An 18,014-nucleotide genomic window follows, 5' to 3' on the forward strand; every position below is an offset into this window, starting at 1 on the left:
GAAAGATCAGAGAAAAGACATTAATTACTCACAAAGAATTCACGCTCGCCAAGGCAGTAACATTTATTTAGATTTGCATGATTCATGTAAAATACATATCTGACATAGCTTCCAGGGTGCGTGGAGATTCTGCTCCCTTGCTGACATTACTTAATGGCTATAAGAAAGATAAATGTAAAATGAGTCTCCTAATAACCTAAGGGTCTGTTTTTCTTTCTTTGTACTTCAGCCCTGCACAATTTTGTGTATATTTTTATTTTCGTATCCATACCCGGGAGAATGTTTTTTGTTTTTTTCCTGGTTTTATTGGATAGGAATGAGTTAGGCTTAATTGGATTCCATGCTGATCATTTCTTAAGTTAGTTATACCATATACAGTAGAAAGCACCTAATACACTACTCTTCCAGATAGATATATACCACCGACTCTGCTTTCTGATACCAACAAACCTAAGTGGAAGAGGGATCTTTCACAGGTAGTTATATCCCATTGCATCACACTGATTGTGCGTCAGTGTTTTCTCCCTAATACATGCACATTGTAATACATATAACTTTATCTCCAGTACAGGTATCACATAAGGACCCATCAACAAGAATATCCATACCCGATGCGCGTTGGTGACGTCTCCCCTTTTTCCTTTCCGTGTTTTGATTCTCCTCTTCCCCCATTTCTACCATGTTAGCTTTGACACTGTTGGGCTGGTATTGGTGGGTGTGGGAAGGTGGGACCTTGCATCTCACCCCTGCGGAAACGACTGGTGAGAATTACAGAACACGAAGCCCATGTTTACTTCCCACCTGGCAAGATGGAAGACCGTCAGATCACCTTAGCTGACGTAGCTCAGATGATAAGGAATCTGCAGAAAGAAACCCAAGCCGTTATCCTTAGAGTAGATGCTTTGTAACAAGGCTCCCTTCCTGCTGGGAGAGCTAATTCTAATGCCGGGGCTGCTGGTAATCTATTTTCTTCTATTCCCTCCTCTTCTAGTGGGGGGCATCCGGTATTTTACATAACCACTCCTTCCACAATACCCCTAGCTCCTCCTGAGCGATTTTTGGGGGACCCAGCCTAGTTCTGTACTTTTATAAATCAGTGCCAATTGCATTTCATGTGCAAAGCATCTTGCTTCCCCATTGAACAAGCTAAAGTAGTGTTTGTGTTGTCAGACCTAGGAAGGACGGCTGCCTCTTGGCATTGGTGGAGCTAAATTCCCCATTATTAGAACATTGGAATGTTGGGAGCTCCATTGAAAACAATGGAGTGCTCCGGGCCTATAATGGCTGGTGTAAGCCCGGAGCGCCAACATTCCAATGTTTCTTTGTTCACAGCTCTGGCTGTGAACAAAGGCTTCAGGGACCCTGAGGGGATTCCAATCCCCTCGCGCTCCCATAAGGCTTTGTTCTTTTTTGTTAGAACATTCTACCCTCTGGATGTATGACGTTATAACGCATACTTTTACTCCGCAGACCATTACAACGCGACTTTTACTCCGCATACCGTTACAACGCATAGCGCCTTGGGGCGCTGGATAGTGGTAAGTATAATTTACTATTCTAACTCCAGTCCCCGTGGACCCTAGGGAAGGTGTTGGATAGTAAATTATACTTATCCCCTATCCTAGAGCGCCCCCCAGCGCAATGCGTTGTAATGGTATGCGGAGTAATGGTCGCGTTGTAATGGGTCTGCGGAGTAAAAGATCCGTTGTAACGGGTGTATACCTACCCTCTAGTGGCAGAATGTTCTAATAGCCTTATAGCCCTTCGTAGTTGGGCTATACCGGCTATTAAAGGCCCTCTCCCTTGTTAAAGGCCCTCGCCTTCGGCTCGGGCCTTTAACGCTGGATAGGGCCTTTAATAGCTGGTATAGCCCTCTACGGCGGGCTATAAGGCTATATTATACAACTATGCAGAGATTAAAGAAGAATTACGTAGGTTGTTCGACAGGCATTCATCTACGCAATCTGTAGACACCGAACTCTTAAATCTAAAACAAGGGTCCAAAGATTTTATAACTTACATCTCCATCTTCAATAGGTTAGAGGCTGAGGCAGGGTGGCCAGGGGCCAAACGGAGTGCTCTTTTTCATAAAGAACTCAAAGATGAACTCAAAGACATATTGGCGCAAGTAGTGGATCCACCAGAGTCCTGTAATTGTATTGTATTGTCATTGCCTGACGAGGCGCCAAAGCGCTGTTTCGTCGAGTAGCACACTACTCCGGAACCCATAAAGGATTAGTGTTAAATTAGTAATGCTCTTATTGACCTTGTATTCAAATTAAATCATCAGTTACATGAGGGGAGATGAGAGAAAGGGCATTTTGAACCAAGTTTGTTATGTATAAAGACAAGAAAACAGAAGTTGAAAAAGGTACAGAAGAACCTGAGCTTATGCAAATAGGTAGTGTCGGGGCCCTCTGAGTGACAAAGCGAGACAGCGACGCAACAATAAGAAGTTGTGCCTATATTGTGGAAAACAAGGACACTTCTTACGTGACTACCCAGTAAAACCAAAAAGGCGTAGTGAGTCGGGAAACTGAAGCGTCCGAAGACTATGGAGACAAGCTCTTCTGGTAGATCAGGACTAATAGTCTCCCAACTCCTGGCTCAGAATCATGCTTTATTCTCTCTCCATCATTTCCTGATAAGAGCATAACTACTGTGGGGAGATCAGTCCATAGGCGTTCAGATTAGGATTGACCGTGGCACAACGGGTAATTTTATTGACATACAATGGGTCAAACGCATGGAACTCCCTGTGGTACCTAAGTCTGTAGTGGATTTATTTTTTATTTTATTTATAAAGTTTTATATAGGTCGAACTTGATCTCGAAGTATATCAGAGCGCTTTACAATTTGAGGCAAAGGTAACAAATCAGAACATTAGCCTAACATTGGGAATCTAATGGGCATTGAATCAACTAGAACAAACATAACAGCTCAATATAACCTGAGTGCAAAACAACTCAGCACACACAATGCATCACATACTTCCGAACCACCCCACAGAATTCCACATCATGCCACAACATTCAACAGCACATTACATAAATAAACTCACCTACATACCACTCCACAACACAAAATACCAATCCACATATTTACACTTCACACTCAATAACACATAATTATTATCCACATCATTCCACTGCACACGATGCCACATAATTCCACTATACAAATCCACTCCCCACCATACCACACTATTTGTCTATCTGTTCTGTGCAGCTCTCATCCCTCTCTATCCACCATGCCACATAATTCCACAACACAAATCCCCACCACACCACAACATTCCACCACACACAATTCCAGAACTAACAATTCCAATCCAACCCACACAATTCCATTCCACACCACATACATCCACTTCATTCCAAACCAAAACACATGAACAAAAGGCAATTGTCATTTACAGCGCCAATAGCTCTAACTCTCACAAATACGAGACCTATTGCATTGCAAATACTTGTGTTAAATAACTGTGATGACGCACAGGCTCATGACCAGAATGGCACCAGCCGAAGCATAAACGTACGAGTTACTTACCTTCGGTATCGATGTATCTGGTATGTTTGGAGATAATCTTCCAGATTCATTGAACGTCATCAATGTTTTTAAGAAAACAAGAAACGACTTTTCATTGAAATTCCTGACCTAACCATGCCAGCTATTGCCATGTTTATGTTCCGTACACAATTATATACCCGTTCATTCATATGCAAGTGTAGGTATATTCATTCATAAAACATAAACAAAAATCAAGAAATACGCACAGACATAAATATACTCACACACAGAGAGGCCAGTACTCGATCACAATACTTTATTTCCAAGAATTACATTCTTACAGACATATTGCACATTGCCCAATTCATAAATAGACAATCCCAAATATCCTAAAATTTATGACACACATTTAGATCAATTTCAACCAAACACATAACTTTAGCTAAGCGGTCTAAAAACTTAAATTCCAGACGCTAAAAGACAGCAAATGGTTGGCAACAGATGCCAGTAGTTGTTCATGAACAAAGGATTAAACAAGCATTGGCACTATTGACGGGAGTAACATAAAATCCGGTCCTGTTACTCACGCTACTGCTGAACTGAAACTCCTTATACTAGATCAACATAGAGAAACAGTTCCGTTTGATCTCATTTACTCACCCCAATTATTCCAAACAATTTTAGGTATCCCCTGGTTATGCAACATAATCCGACCATTGATTGGAGGGACCGTTCTTTGTCTTACTCTTCCGAATTTTGCAAACTCCATTGCAATCAAGAACCTGTAACACAAAAAGATATAGCTGTACTTGCAGATTCCAATGAAACTGCTTTACCTGCCGGTTATCAAGATATGGCGGAGGTATTTGATAAGGAAAAGGCCTCTAGACTGCCGCCACACCGAGCTTACGAACGCGTATTGATCTCGTCAGTGGAGCACAAATGTTGTGTTGTCAGATTTATGCTCTAACTGAAAAAGAAAATATCTGAGGGAATATTTGGATGAGATGCTCAGGATAGAGTTTATCTGTCCTTCCCTTTCACCTGCTTCTTCGCCTCTCCTCTCCATCCCTAAACGGGAGGGAGGTCTTAGACGTTGTATTGACTACCGTGCTCTAACCATAAAACATAACCATAAAAATCCGGTACCATCTGCCACCTATCCAATCATTACTTGATCGGGTTAAAGATGCTAATTATTTTTAGCAAATTGACTTTAAGGGGAGCATATCATTTAATGAGAGTAAAAGAGGGTGATGAATGGAACACAGCATTTTGCACAAAATTCGGGTTATATGAATACCTTGTGATGCCATTCAGCCTTTGTAATGCACCTGCCGCCGTTCAGTTTAAAAAAAATTAATGATGCCTTAAGAGAAATGTTGGATGTATGTGCTATAGCATATATAGACAACATCCTGGTATACTCATCTACTACCTCTGAACATGGAGGACATGTGAGGGCTGTGTTGGAACGCTTGAGAGAGAATCACTTATATGTGAAGCTGGATGAGTGTGAGTTCCTGTTGGACCTAGATTACCCAAGCCTACATATGGTAGCTTGGCACAGTAGTGGTCTACAGCTAACTCGAGGCGTTGGCTAAGTACTTACAAGTCTCACCCACAGTATCACAGTGATGAACCACTAAAATAAAGACACAACACCTCTGTTTGTAAAAATACCGTTACCTTTTATAAAAATAATATGCTTTTCTTGTTATACTTTTTAGTCAGGGATGAAAGACAATCAAATTACACCTTTTACATGAAATACAATCACACTTCAATATTTTTCCTGTTCAGAATTTAAGAATCAACGGTACATTTAAGGTTTAGAGTTATTCAGGACACAGTATACTTCACTAGAACTTTACAGAAAGGAAAATGCAGCCTGACAGTGCAATTTATATTTAACGACTCATTAGCAGGTACATTAATAGGTACTTTACCCCACAGCTCTTAAGCACTGCTCAACTCAACAGCAAGACCTGAAGGTAGATGTTCACGGTATAACCCACCAGTTATGTGCTAAAAAAGGAAGACACAATAATTTTAGTAAGGTCTCCCCCCTCTGATTGACAGGCACACCTAGCTGGTAGGGAATCTACTTCTTCACTTATCACTAACTGTAGGGGTCTTCACCCAGGAACCCTGTGGTTACCTGCACCACTTCCTCCTTTCTGCTCCAGTTACTTAGGGGTTACTTTAGTTAGGTTTGGGCTGAACACTAGCCCGTTCTCTTCATTTATGCTTCTGTGTGCAGTTCAGTTTGTGTCCCAGTTGCAGTCCCACCGTCTTGTCTCTTTCTCCCGGTGCTGCTGCCTCCCGTCCCCACTCTACCCGGCTTACTTGTAAGCTGCTGGATGTGCTGCGAGTGCTCTTCCCACTCGCGCTGAAGCCTGGCAGCAGTCGGCGGTCGGGAGAGATCGAGGGAGCTTCTCTGGCCCACCGGCTCCTTACTATGACGATTGTAGCGGCGCTTCTGCCTCCTCAGGATGGGGGAACAGCTACCGGTGCTCCGACGTGATCGGTTCTCCTCAGTCGGCACTGCTCAGCTGGGCATGCGCGAACGCGCTCACTCCCCTTCCGCTTCTGCGCGCTGGCTCCCAGGGAGGACGTAGTTCGCCACACAGACGCTGCTCTGCCTCCTCCGGGCCTGCTCGAACCTAGGCCCCTCCTGCCTCCACAGAAGCGTTTACACGCTGGACATGCGCGGAAGCGCCTACCTTCTCCCTTGACGCGGCCGGTGCCCCCGGGGTACCGATGCCGATCGGAGCAGCGCCACTGCTTCCCTCCAGTCACTTCTCACTTTGGTCTCACAGGAAGGATGTCCACACACGGCGCCCTCGCTCCTCAGGTCGCCAGGGTGCCACAGACACCCGCCTTCACTTCAGCTACTCCACGACTCCGGTAAGCTCAGCGCTGGTTAGGGGTAGCTAGGAATATCTCCAGTTAAGGGTCTCCTGAGAGGATGTAATGGGATTCCAAGATATGAGTGGCTGCTTCCTCAAGTAGCTCGATTTCTTTATCAATAGTTGTTGTCTTGAGAGAGGGATCGGTCAGAGGCTGAAGGGGGAACAATCCTCTGAAGTAACTGTCAGCCTCAGTGACAAACTAGCTGCTCTCAGTGTGTCCACCTCCTCTCACCACTGCCTCACTCCTCTACTCTGGCGTCAGCACAAAATGGCTGCTGGTCACTGGCCTTATATAGGGTGGCCTGAGACCTGCAGAAGTCTCTAGTCAATTCCAGAAGGTTCCCTAATGTTACCCTATGGACCTGTCCTCCAGTAGTGTCCGTTATGGCAGTTGGTGGACACCATTTTAGGTCTCTGGAGATCCCTAAGGTTTCAAGGGGGTGACTAGGCCTCACAAGTGATGAGGGAAAAATGGCGTCATCGCCAAGGAACACCTAGCCCCCTGACAGCATTAAAAAAAACTCCTGATGGACACATGTAAAAATAAAAATAGAAACTCTGGGGAGGTTAAGGGGGACAAAAATAAATCATAGTGGTTAGAGTCTTCCCAGAAGCAGGCAGGTCTAACACGCGTCCCCCCCAGCTGAAAGTGGGGAGAACTACCCAACCCCTTGGGAGTCCTCATCACTAAGGCGGAAATACCTGGATAGACCGTCTGCGTTGGCATGGTCTGCCCCAGGTCGGTGTTCCACCCTAAAGTCCATTCCCTGTAGGGAGATGGACCACCTTAGCAACTTGGGATTCTCCCCCTTCATTTGCATCAGCCAACGAAGGGGGCGATGGTCAGTCTGAACTAGGAAGTGCGAACCAAACAGGTATGGTCGCAGCTTCTTCAGAGCCCAGACCACCGCAAAGGCTTCTCTCTCAATTGTACTCCACCTCCTTTCCCTGGGGAGTAGTCTCCTGGACAGAAAGACCACGGGTTGATCCAAGCCCTCATCATTTAGCTGCGATAACACTGCCCCAATGCCATGTTCTGACGCATCTGTTTGGACAATGAATTCTCTAGCAAAATTAGGGGCCTTGAGAATGGGAGCGGAACACAATGCTTGTTTCAAGGTCATGAAGGCTCGCTGGCAAGCCTCCGTCCAGACTACCCGTCGGGGTTGCTTCTTGGAAGTAAGTTCAGTGAGGGGGGCCACGATAGTGCCATACCCCTTCACGAAGCGACGGTAGTATCCAGTGAGGCCCAGGAAGGCTCGGACTTCGGTTTGAGTCTTGGGGGGCTCCCAGGCGATAATGGTCTCAATCTTTGCCTGGAGGGGCTGCACCGTCCCTCTGCCCACCAAGTGACCTAGGTACACCACCGACCCTTGTCCGATCTGACACTTGCTGGCCTTGATGGTCAAGCCAGCCTGTTGCAGGGCATGAAGAACAGCTTGCAGGTGCTGCAAATGGTCCTCCCAGCTGCTGCTGAAGACAGCAATGTCGTCCAGGTATGCAGCAGAAAAAGCTTCCATTCCCGAAAGGACCCTGTTCACCAGCCTCTGAAAAGTGGCAGGGGCATTCTTGAGCCCAAAGGGCATCACACGAAATTGGTAGTGTCCCTCAGGTGTAGAGAAGGCTGACCTTTCCTTCGCCTCCTCAGTAAGGGAAATCTGCCAGTACCCTGAAGTTAGGTCAAAGGTACTTAAGTATTGGGCAGCTCCCAGCCGGTCAATAAGCTCATCCGCCCGTGGGATAGGATGTGCATCAGTTTTAGTCACTGAGTTCAAGCCTCGGTAGTCCACACAGAATCTCAATTCAGGTGTGGTGCCTGGTGGGGCAGCTTTTGGTACCAAAACCACCGGGCTAGACCAAGGGCTACCAGAAGGTTCAATCACCCCTAGCTCCAGCATCTTGGCGACTTCACTTTTGATGTTGGCCTTCACCTTGTCCGACAGCCGGTAGATTTTAGATTTCACAGGTGGGCTGTCTCCTGTGTCCACGTCATGGGTACACAGGTGGGTCCTACCTGGGACAAGGGAGAACAGGGGAGAAAATTGCTCCAGGATCTGGCGGCAATCACCTTGCTGTTCAGAAGTCAGGGATGGCGAGAGAATCACTCCCTCCACTGATCCATCTTTTTCTTTGTACGAGAGAAGATCAGGGAGAGGTTCACTTTCTTCTTCCTCTGCTCCATCGGTCACCAGCATTAAGACAACCTCGGGCCTCTCATGATGTGGCTTGAGACGATTGGCATGCAGCACCCTGAGGGGCTGCCTCGGGGTCTTAAGATCCACCAGATAGGTAGACTTCCCCTTTTTCTCTAAAACCTCAAAGGGGCCTGTCCAACGGTCCTGGAGGGCATTCAGCTCTCCAGGTTCCATTACCCACACTTTCTGTCCAGGCTCCAGTTCCACTGGGTGAGCGTTGTGGTCATACCACTCTTTCATAACTGCTTGGCTGGCCTCCAAGTTGTCTGAAGCCTGCTTCCACAACTTAGCCATTTGGCTCCGGAAGGCCAGCATGTAGCTCACCACGTCCTGGGGAAGCTTCCTGGGAGTCTGTTCCCATCCGTCTTTCACCAGGCTGAGAGGTCCCCTTACAGGGTGCCCATACAAAAGTTCGAAGGGGCTGAAGCCCACTCCCTTCTGTGGCACTTCCCTGTAGGAAAACAAGAGACAGGGTAGGAGGATGTCCCATTTCTTTCGTAGGCTCTCAGGAAGACTCCGTATCATACCTTTCAAGGTTTTGTTAAACCTTTCCACAAGACCATTGGTTTGTGGGTGATAGGGAGTAGTAAACCGATAGGTAACGCCGCACTCCTTCCACATGACCCGCATGTATGCTGAAAGGAAGTTAGTCCCCCTGTCGGAAATGACCTCCTTGGGGAAACCCACTCTGGTGAAAATCCCCATCAGGGCCCTTGCCACTGCAGGTGCAGTGATGGTCCTCAGAGGTATTGCCTCTGGGTACCGGGTGGCATGATCCACCAAAACCAGTATGAACCGATGTCCAGCTGAAGTTGGTGGATCCAATGGCCCTACAATGTCGATGCCCACCCTCTCAAAGGGGGTGCTAACGACGGGTAGTGGTTCCAGGGGAGCTTTTAGCTTCACCCCAGTTTTCCCACTGGCTTGGCAAGACACACACGTCCGACAATATGTATCCGACGCCACTTTCATTCGAGGCCAGTAGAAATGGGGGACAAGCCGGGCAAAGGTCTTGTCCTGTCCTAGGTGTCCTGCCAATGGTATCTCATGAGCCAGTTCCAGTAGAAAGGCTCTAAAGCATTGAGGGACCACCAAGGCTCTGGCTGAACCGTGGCCAGGTGTCTTGGGCTCACTGTAGAGGAGTCTATCCTCCCAGTAAATCTGGTAGCTCCCTTCAATGTTTCCCGCTGCCTAGGCGTTGGCCTGTTGCCGCAGCCCCTCGAGAGTAGGACACTCTTTCTGAGCTTTGCAGAACTCTTCCCGGGAAGGACCTCCCTCCACATGCCATTCAGTTGGGATGGGTAGGTTTTCCAGGGAAGCAACATTCTCCCCGGTGGACTCCAGATCCACCTCCGCAGGTGGTCCAGTTGTCTCACGAGGTGGAGATGTCGAGGCAGGGTCCTCCGGCCTCCTGTCCTTCTCCTCTCTGGCAGCCGGCTGGGCCATTGTTCCAGGCTCCAGCGTCAATGAACTCCCCCTTCGGGCAGTCGCGGACCTTGTGCTGACACAAGTCCAGTCAGGGGGTCCCAGCATCTCAGAGTGAGTCTGGTACTCCACCCTCCTCCAAGCATTGTGCTCCATATCATTCCCTAACAGGCAGTCAACAGGCACGGCAGGGCTTACGGCAACTCGAAGTGGACCTGCAACCCCTCCCCACTCAAAGGGAACCTCAGCCACAGGATAGTGGCCCAATCTGCCGTCAGCCATTACGGCGGGATGGAGTACATCTGGGATGACCTGCTCTGGAGACACCAGCTGACTCCTTACCAAAGTCATGCTGGCTCCTGTGTCTCTCAGAGCCTCCCCTCTTCGGCCATTGATGGTGACCCACTGCTCATACTTAGTAGTATTAGAGGGCAGCTGGGTCTTGGGAACCATCTCTTTATCTCCCAGGGACACTAAGGTGACACCCGCCCGCTCCCCTCCATTAACCAAAGGTATCTCCTCCCCGAGCACTACACTAGTGATTCCCGGGGCTTTTCCTCCAGTGGGAGGGGGTGGTCTTTTTGGGCACCTCACATCTCCTTTATAGTGTCCCACACCACCACACTCAAAACAATGAACAACCCTTGGCTGCTGGCTTTGGCCAGGGGTAGGGTTGCGAGGGGGGTTACTCTTGGGGATGAATCCTCTGCCCCTTCCTTGCGAAGTATTTTGTGGCCCTTTTGAGAACTCCCTCTTAGTTTCCCCTCCCTCTTTCCTCTGGGGGGCGCCCTGTCCTTGCTTCTGGGAATTCCCTCCAGTCCCCTTAGTCGACACCCGGGTACTAACCCAGATGTCCGCCTCCTCAGCAAGCTTCCTGGGGCTGGTCAGCTTGCTGTCCACCAGATGCTGTCTTAGTTCGGGAAGACACTTCTCGAGTAGGTGTTCCTTGAGTATGAGGTCATATAGTCCCTCATAGTCTCCTACTTCGCTGCCTCTTACCCAACCCTCCAGGGCCTTCCTGGCGTAGTCCAAGAAATCTACCCAGTTTTGCGTGCCCAGCTTGTAGCTACCCCGGAACTTTTGCCTATATTTCTCAGGGGTCAACCCAAACTTCTTGAGCAGCGCTGATTTCATAGCCGGATAGTAGGTCTGTTCACTCTGGTCAAGAGCCAACAAAGTATCCCTGCCAGTGGGGGGCATGTATTTGTACAACCCACCTCCCCAGTGGACTTCCAGAATCCCATGGGCCCTTAGCGAGACCTCGTAGGCGGCTAGCCACTTAGCAATGTCGTCACTGGGTACATAACAAGCCATAATATCTTTTGGTAGGTACGGTCTAGGTTCTTTGATGTTTGTCTGGGTATCGCTGCCACCATTCTCTGATTTGGGGGATCCTCGGTTTAGGGCTTGTAAATCCATCTCTTTGATGGTTCGCTCATGTGCCAACCTCCTATCCTCCCTTTCCATGTCCATCCTGGCTAGTTCTATTTTCAACCTCCTCTCCTCCCTCCTATCTTCCAGCTCGGCTTCGGTTAAGCCCCTGTCTGAAACACTGCTGCTTGCCCTTGAAGGTAGCCTGGGACCTGTCAGAAGATTCCCTCTCCCCATTTGGTTCAGCAATGCAGCCTCAGTAACAGTGTCCCCATCACCCACTTCCATTTCTGGTTCCTCCCTTAGGCGAGCTTCTAACCATGCCCTTATGCTTGTCAGCAACTCTCCTTTCTTGGCACCTTTATTGAAAAATACCCCGTTCTGCTGACACCAATCCCTGAGTTGGGCCACAGTATTGGCTTCCAACTCTTTAAGATTCACCTCCAGCTTTGCCATGGTATAAAATTACTCACAGGAGAAACCCACGAAGTGACTTGAGGTTAACCTCCACCCACCACCAGAAGTAATATTTAGAAAAATCAAAAATATAAATTAGGAGGGCCGCAGGGAGAAAACTCCAGGTGAGGTCTTGTGGTTAGCACTGCGTTACTAATAAGTGAGTGTAAGTACAAATCCGTGATCCCACCGCTGAAACACCAATTATGTTGGACCTAGATTACCCAAGCCTACATATGGTAGCTTGGCACAGTAGTGGTCTACAGCTAACTCGAGGCGTTGGCTAAGTACTTACAAGTCTCACCCACAGTATCACAGTGATGAACCACTAAAATAAAGACACAACACCTCTGTTTGTAAAAATACCGTTACCTTTTATAAAAATAATATGCTTTTCTTGTTATACTTTTTAGTCAGGGATGAAAGACAATCAAATTACACCTTTTACATGAAATACAATCACACTTCAATATTTTTCCTGTTCAGAATTTCAGAATCAACGGTACATTTAAGGTTTAGAGTTATTCAGGACACAGTATACTTCACTAGAACTTTACAGAAAGGAAAATGCAGCCTGACAGTGCAATTTATATTTAACGACTCATTAGCAGGTACATTAATAGGTACTTTACCCCACAGCTCTTAAGCACTGCTCAACTCAACAGCAAGACCTGAAGGTAGATGTTCACGGTATAACCCACCAGTTATGTGCTAAAAAAGGAAGACACAATAATTTTAGTAAGGTCTCCCCCCTCTGATTGACAGGCACACCTAGCTGGTAGGGAATCTACTTCTTCACTTATCACTAACTGTAGGGGTCTTCACCCAGGAACCCTGTGGTTACCTGCACCACTTCCTCCTTTCTGCTCCAGTTACTTAGGGGTTACTTTAGTTAGGTTTGGGCTGAACACTAGCCCGTTCTCTTCATTTATGCTTCTGTGTGCAGTTCAGTTTGTGTCCCAGTTGCAGTCCCACCGTCTTGTCTCTTTCTCCCGGTGCTGCTGCCTCCCGTCCCCACTCTACCCGGCTTACTTGTAAGCTGCTGGATGTGCTGCGAGTGCTCTTCCCACTCGCGCTGAAGCCTGGCAGCAGTCGGCGGTCGGGAGAGATCGAGGGAGCTTCTCTGGCCCACCGGCTCCTTACTATGACGATTGTAGCGGCGCTTCTGCCTCCTCAGGATGGGGGAACAGCTACCGGTGCTCCGACGTGATCGGTTCTCCTCAGTCGGCACTGCTCAGCTGGGCATGCGCGAACGCGCTCACTCCCCTTCCGCTTCTGCGCGCTGGCTCCCAGGGAGGACGTAGTTCGCCACACAGACGCTGCTCTGCCTCCTCCGGGCCTGCTCGAACCTAGGCCCCTCCTGCCTCCACAGAAGCGTTTACACGCTGGACATGCGCGGAAGCGCCTACCTTCTCCCTTGACGCGGCCGGTGCCCCCGGGGTACCGATGCCGATCGGAGCAGCGCCACTGCTTCCCTCCAGTCACTTCTCACTTTGGTCTCACAGGAAGGATGTCCACACACGGCGCCCTCGCTCCTCAGGTCGCCAGGGTGCCACAGACACCCGCCTTCACTTCAGCTACTCCACGACTCCGGTAAGCTCAGCGCTGGTTAGGGGTAGCTAGGAATATCTCCAGTTAAGGGTCTCCTGAGAGGATGTAATGGGATTCCAAGATATGAGTGGCTGCTTCCTCAAGTAGCTCGATTTCTTTATCAATAGTTGTTGTCTTGAGAGAGGGATCGGTCAGAGGCTGAAGGGGGAACAATCCTCTGAAGTAACTGTCAGCCTCAGTGACAAACTAGCTGCTCTCAGTGTGTCCACCTCCTCTCACCACTGCCTCACTCCTCTACTCTGGCGTCAGCACAAAATGGCTGCTGGTCACTGGCCTTATATAGGGTGGCCTGAGACCTGCAGAAGTCTCTAGTCAATTCCAGAAGGTTCCCTAATGTTACCCTATGGACCTGTCCTCCAGTAGTGTCCGTTATGGCAGTTGGTGGACACCATTTTAGGTCTCTGGAGATCCCTAAGGTTTCAAGGGGGTGACTAGGCCTCACAAGTGATGAGGGAAAAATGGCGTCATCGCCAAGGAACACCTAGCCCCCTGACAGCATTAAAAAAAACTCCTGATGGACACATGTAAAAATAAAAATAGAAACTCTGGGGAGGTTAAGGGGGACAAAAATAAATCATAGTGGTTAGAGTCTTCCCAGAAGCAGGCAGGTCTAACAGTTCCACACATCAAAAGTGACCTTTTTGGGATTTGTACTATCTTCTGAGGGTGTAGCAATGGATCAACAAAACGTAACGGCCATCATGCGTTGGCTTCTCCTACATCTGTAAAAGAAGTATAGAGCTTCCTGGGCTTTGCTAACTTTCTCAGGTGTTTTATTGATACGTTTGTGGCTCTGGCAACTCCCATTACTAAGCTGTTGAAAAAAGGGGTTTCCTTTTGCTTTCCCTGAAAATTATAAGATCACACGCAAGGACCGTACCGGCCACACAGGAGGAGGAATCGCTATCGTCCATAAAAAATCAATCCGCATCTCAACCAGCTCTGACGCCAACCTCGCCAACTCCGAACACCTTCACTTCCAGATCCACATCGACCCCAAGACCACACTCAGAGGCACCCTCCTCTACAGACCGCCAGGACCCCGCGCTAAATTCAGTGAAGACATCACGGACTTCATCACTCCACACGCGCTTCCCTCCAAAGACTACATCCTTCTGGGAGACCTCAACTTTCACCTTGAAAAGATCAACGACCGCAACACCGCCACCCTCTTAGACAACCTCGCCAACCTCGGTCTTAAACAACTAGTCACTTCCCCCACCCACATCGCAGGTCACACACTCGACCCCATCTTCACCTCCAGCAATCACGTCTCCTTCAGCCACACTTCGGATCTCCTCTGGACTGACCACAGCTGCGTTCACTTCACCTACAACAAGCCGAAACCCATCAACCACCTCCAACCAACTCTGCAGAGAAACTGGAACAAAATCACCACGGACCAGATCTCCACATCACTCCTTCTAAACACTCCAGCCCACTCTTCTAACGCAAACGAAGCCGCCGCCAACCTCACCCTATGGCTATCCAACACCGCCGACACCCTAGCACCACTGAAAAAACGTCAAAGCAAACCTGGCAACAAGAAGGCCTCATGGTTCAACGATGATCTTAAGAAGTCCAAGAAACTCTGCCGCTCCCTTGAAAAAGCTTGGAAAAAAGACCCAACCACCAGCACCAAGGACGCCTTCAAAAACGCCACCCGCACTCACCACCAACTTATCCGAAAGGCCAAGAAAACAGCATTCAAGGATCGACTTGACAACAACGCCCACAACAGCAAGGAACTTTTCAACATCGTCAAGGAATTTACCAACCCCTCAGCCAACTCCAACGACATCACCCCCTCCCAAGCCCTCTGCAACTCCCTAGCCTCATTCTTCCACAACAAGATTGCAGACATCCACAACAGCTTCGACAACCAACCCGGAGACCAACCCACCCGACCATTTGCTGAACATTCTCCCCCCATGAACACCCTTAACAACTGGAACTCAATCTCCACTGAGGACACAATCCGCCTGATGAATTCCATCCACTCAGGATCCCCCACAGACCCATGTCCTCACCACATCTTCAACAAAGCAGACTCCGTCATAGCACCGCACCTCCGAGACGTCATCAACTGCTCCTTCAACTCCGCCACCTTCCCGGAAGATTGGAAACACGCTGAACTCACCGCCCTTCTGAAAAAACCCACAGCGGACCCCACCGAACTCAAAAATTACCGCCCCATCTCGCTCCTTCCTTTCCCGGCCAAAGTCATCGAGAAAGCGGTCAACAACCAGCTCGCCGCCTTCCTCGAAGCCAATAAATCCCTCGACTCCTCACAATCTGGCTTCCGAGCAAAACATAGCACTGAGACCGCCCTCATCGCAGCAACAGACGACATTCGAACTTTGCTGGACAATGGAGACACAGTCGCCCTCATCCTCCTCGACCTCTCTGCAGCATTCGACACGGTCTGCCACAGCACCCTTTTACAACGTCTCAATAACATCGGAATCCAAGGAAAAGCACTTGAATGGATCACCTCGTTCCTCACCGGAAGAACCCAGAGAGTCCGCCTCCCACCATTCAAGTCCGAGGCCACTGAAGTCATCTGTGGCGTACCACAAGGATCCTCACTCAGCCCCACCCTCTTCAACGTATACATGAGCCCCCTCGCGGCCATCGCCCACCAACACAACCTCAACATCATCTCTTACGCGGATGACACTCAACTAATCCTTTCTCTCACCAATGACCCCAGCACCGCCAAAACTAACCTACACGAAGGAATGAAAGAAGTTGCCGAATGGATGAAACAAAGCCGTCTGAAACTGAACTCAGACAAAACAGAAGTCCTCATCTTAGGGACATCCCCCTCTGCATGGGACGACTCCTGGTGGCCGGAAGCCCTCGGAAAAGCACCCATCCCGACAGACCACGCACGGAACCTAGGCGTCATCCTGGATTCTTCACTCTCAATGAACAGACAAGTCAGCGCCGTATCCTCTTCCTGCTTCAACATCCTTCGCATGCTCAGAAAAACATTTCGCTGGATCCCCACCGAAACAAGGAAAACAGTCACCCATGCTCTGGTCACGAGCCGACTGGACTACGGAAACACCCTCTACGCGGGAACTACCGCTAAACTCCAGAAGAAACTCCAACGAATCCAAAACGCCTCAGCCAGGATCATACTAGACATCCCACGCAACGAACACATCTCTGGTCACCTTAAAGACCTCCACTGGCTACCCGTCAATAAGAGGATCACTTTCCGACTGCTAACCCACGCTCACAAATCACTCTACGACATCGGACCAGAATGCCTCAACTCACGACTGTCCTTCTACACCCCCTCCCGCCAACTACGTTCCTCCAACCAAGCTCTCGCCACTATACCTCGCATCAACAAGACCACCATGGGAGGCAGATCCTTCTCATACCTGGCTGCCAAAACATGGAACTCACTCCCCGCTTACCTTCGCCTTACCCAGAACCACCTAGCTTTCAGAAAGCAACTTAAAACGTGGATATTTGACAAGTAATCCTCCTCCCCTGTCTAAGCGCCTTGAGACCCTCTGGGTAGGTAGTGCGCTATACAAATTCTCTGACTTGACTTGACTTGCTGGTCTTCTGAGGCTCAAGAAGCTTTTACTAAATGCAAAAATGCCTCAAGTTGCCATTGGGGAAATTCTGTCACAAAGAGATAAGGAAACCGGCCATTTACATCCGGTGGCCTTCTATTCGCATAAACTGAACTCTGCGGAACAAAGCTATTCTGTGGGAGAAAGGGAATTGCCTTCTGCCCCAGAAACATCCAAACCTGATACTTCGGAAGCAGAGGATGACTGTTGAGGCATTATACACATTCAGATTGGTAGCACACGCAAAGCGTTTACTCACCTTTGCCACAATAACCACATCTAGTCGTGAACCACTATGATGAACCCGAAACACTGATTCACCTGATGTAAAGGAAGTCGCCGCTTTACTAAATGTGGGGGTGAGGGGAAACTGAAGCTACAAGAATGTTTTGGCTCTGAATGCTGGGGTGCATGAACTTCATGTTGAATTATTTTTATAAAAGCCTTTTCACTTGCTAAGTGTAACTTAAGGAATGAGGCTAAGGCCCTTATGTTTCAGCACATTTCTCCATGGACCTAGAATGGGAAAAACCCTTTTGTACTTCTGGCCCTACGTTCTTACAGAGGAGGCTGTAATGCAGTGCTGGCTGGTGATGTTTGAAAGTGGTAGTGCTTAAACGTTGGGTTTGACCTTTATGTGAAGTGAGCAAGTTCAATGGACAAAAGTGGGGTTCGCAGAGGTCATCGCTCAAGAAAATTTTGAAAAAAGTTTAGCAAGTGTATTTTAAAGCTAATTTTAATGAAGAAGTTAGTGAGAAGGCAAGGCTTATAAAGCAAGTGTAAATTTGTATTCTTGAAATATTTATATGCATTAAAAACTGCTCCATATCTTACTGCATTAAGATGTTCAACGGTTACTGTGTTATGCTAATTGTACAGCGTGACAACTTCGGGCCCTGTAAAGTGTGTGCTTGCCCAATGTCGTGCAGTGCGTG

Source organism: Lissotriton helveticus, chromosome 10 (assembly GCF_964261635.1).
Source record: "Lissotriton helveticus chromosome 10, aLisHel1.1, whole genome shotgun sequence".
In the NCBI taxonomy this organism is placed as follows: domain Eukaryota; kingdom Metazoa; phylum Chordata; class Amphibia; order Caudata; family Salamandridae; genus Lissotriton; species Lissotriton helveticus.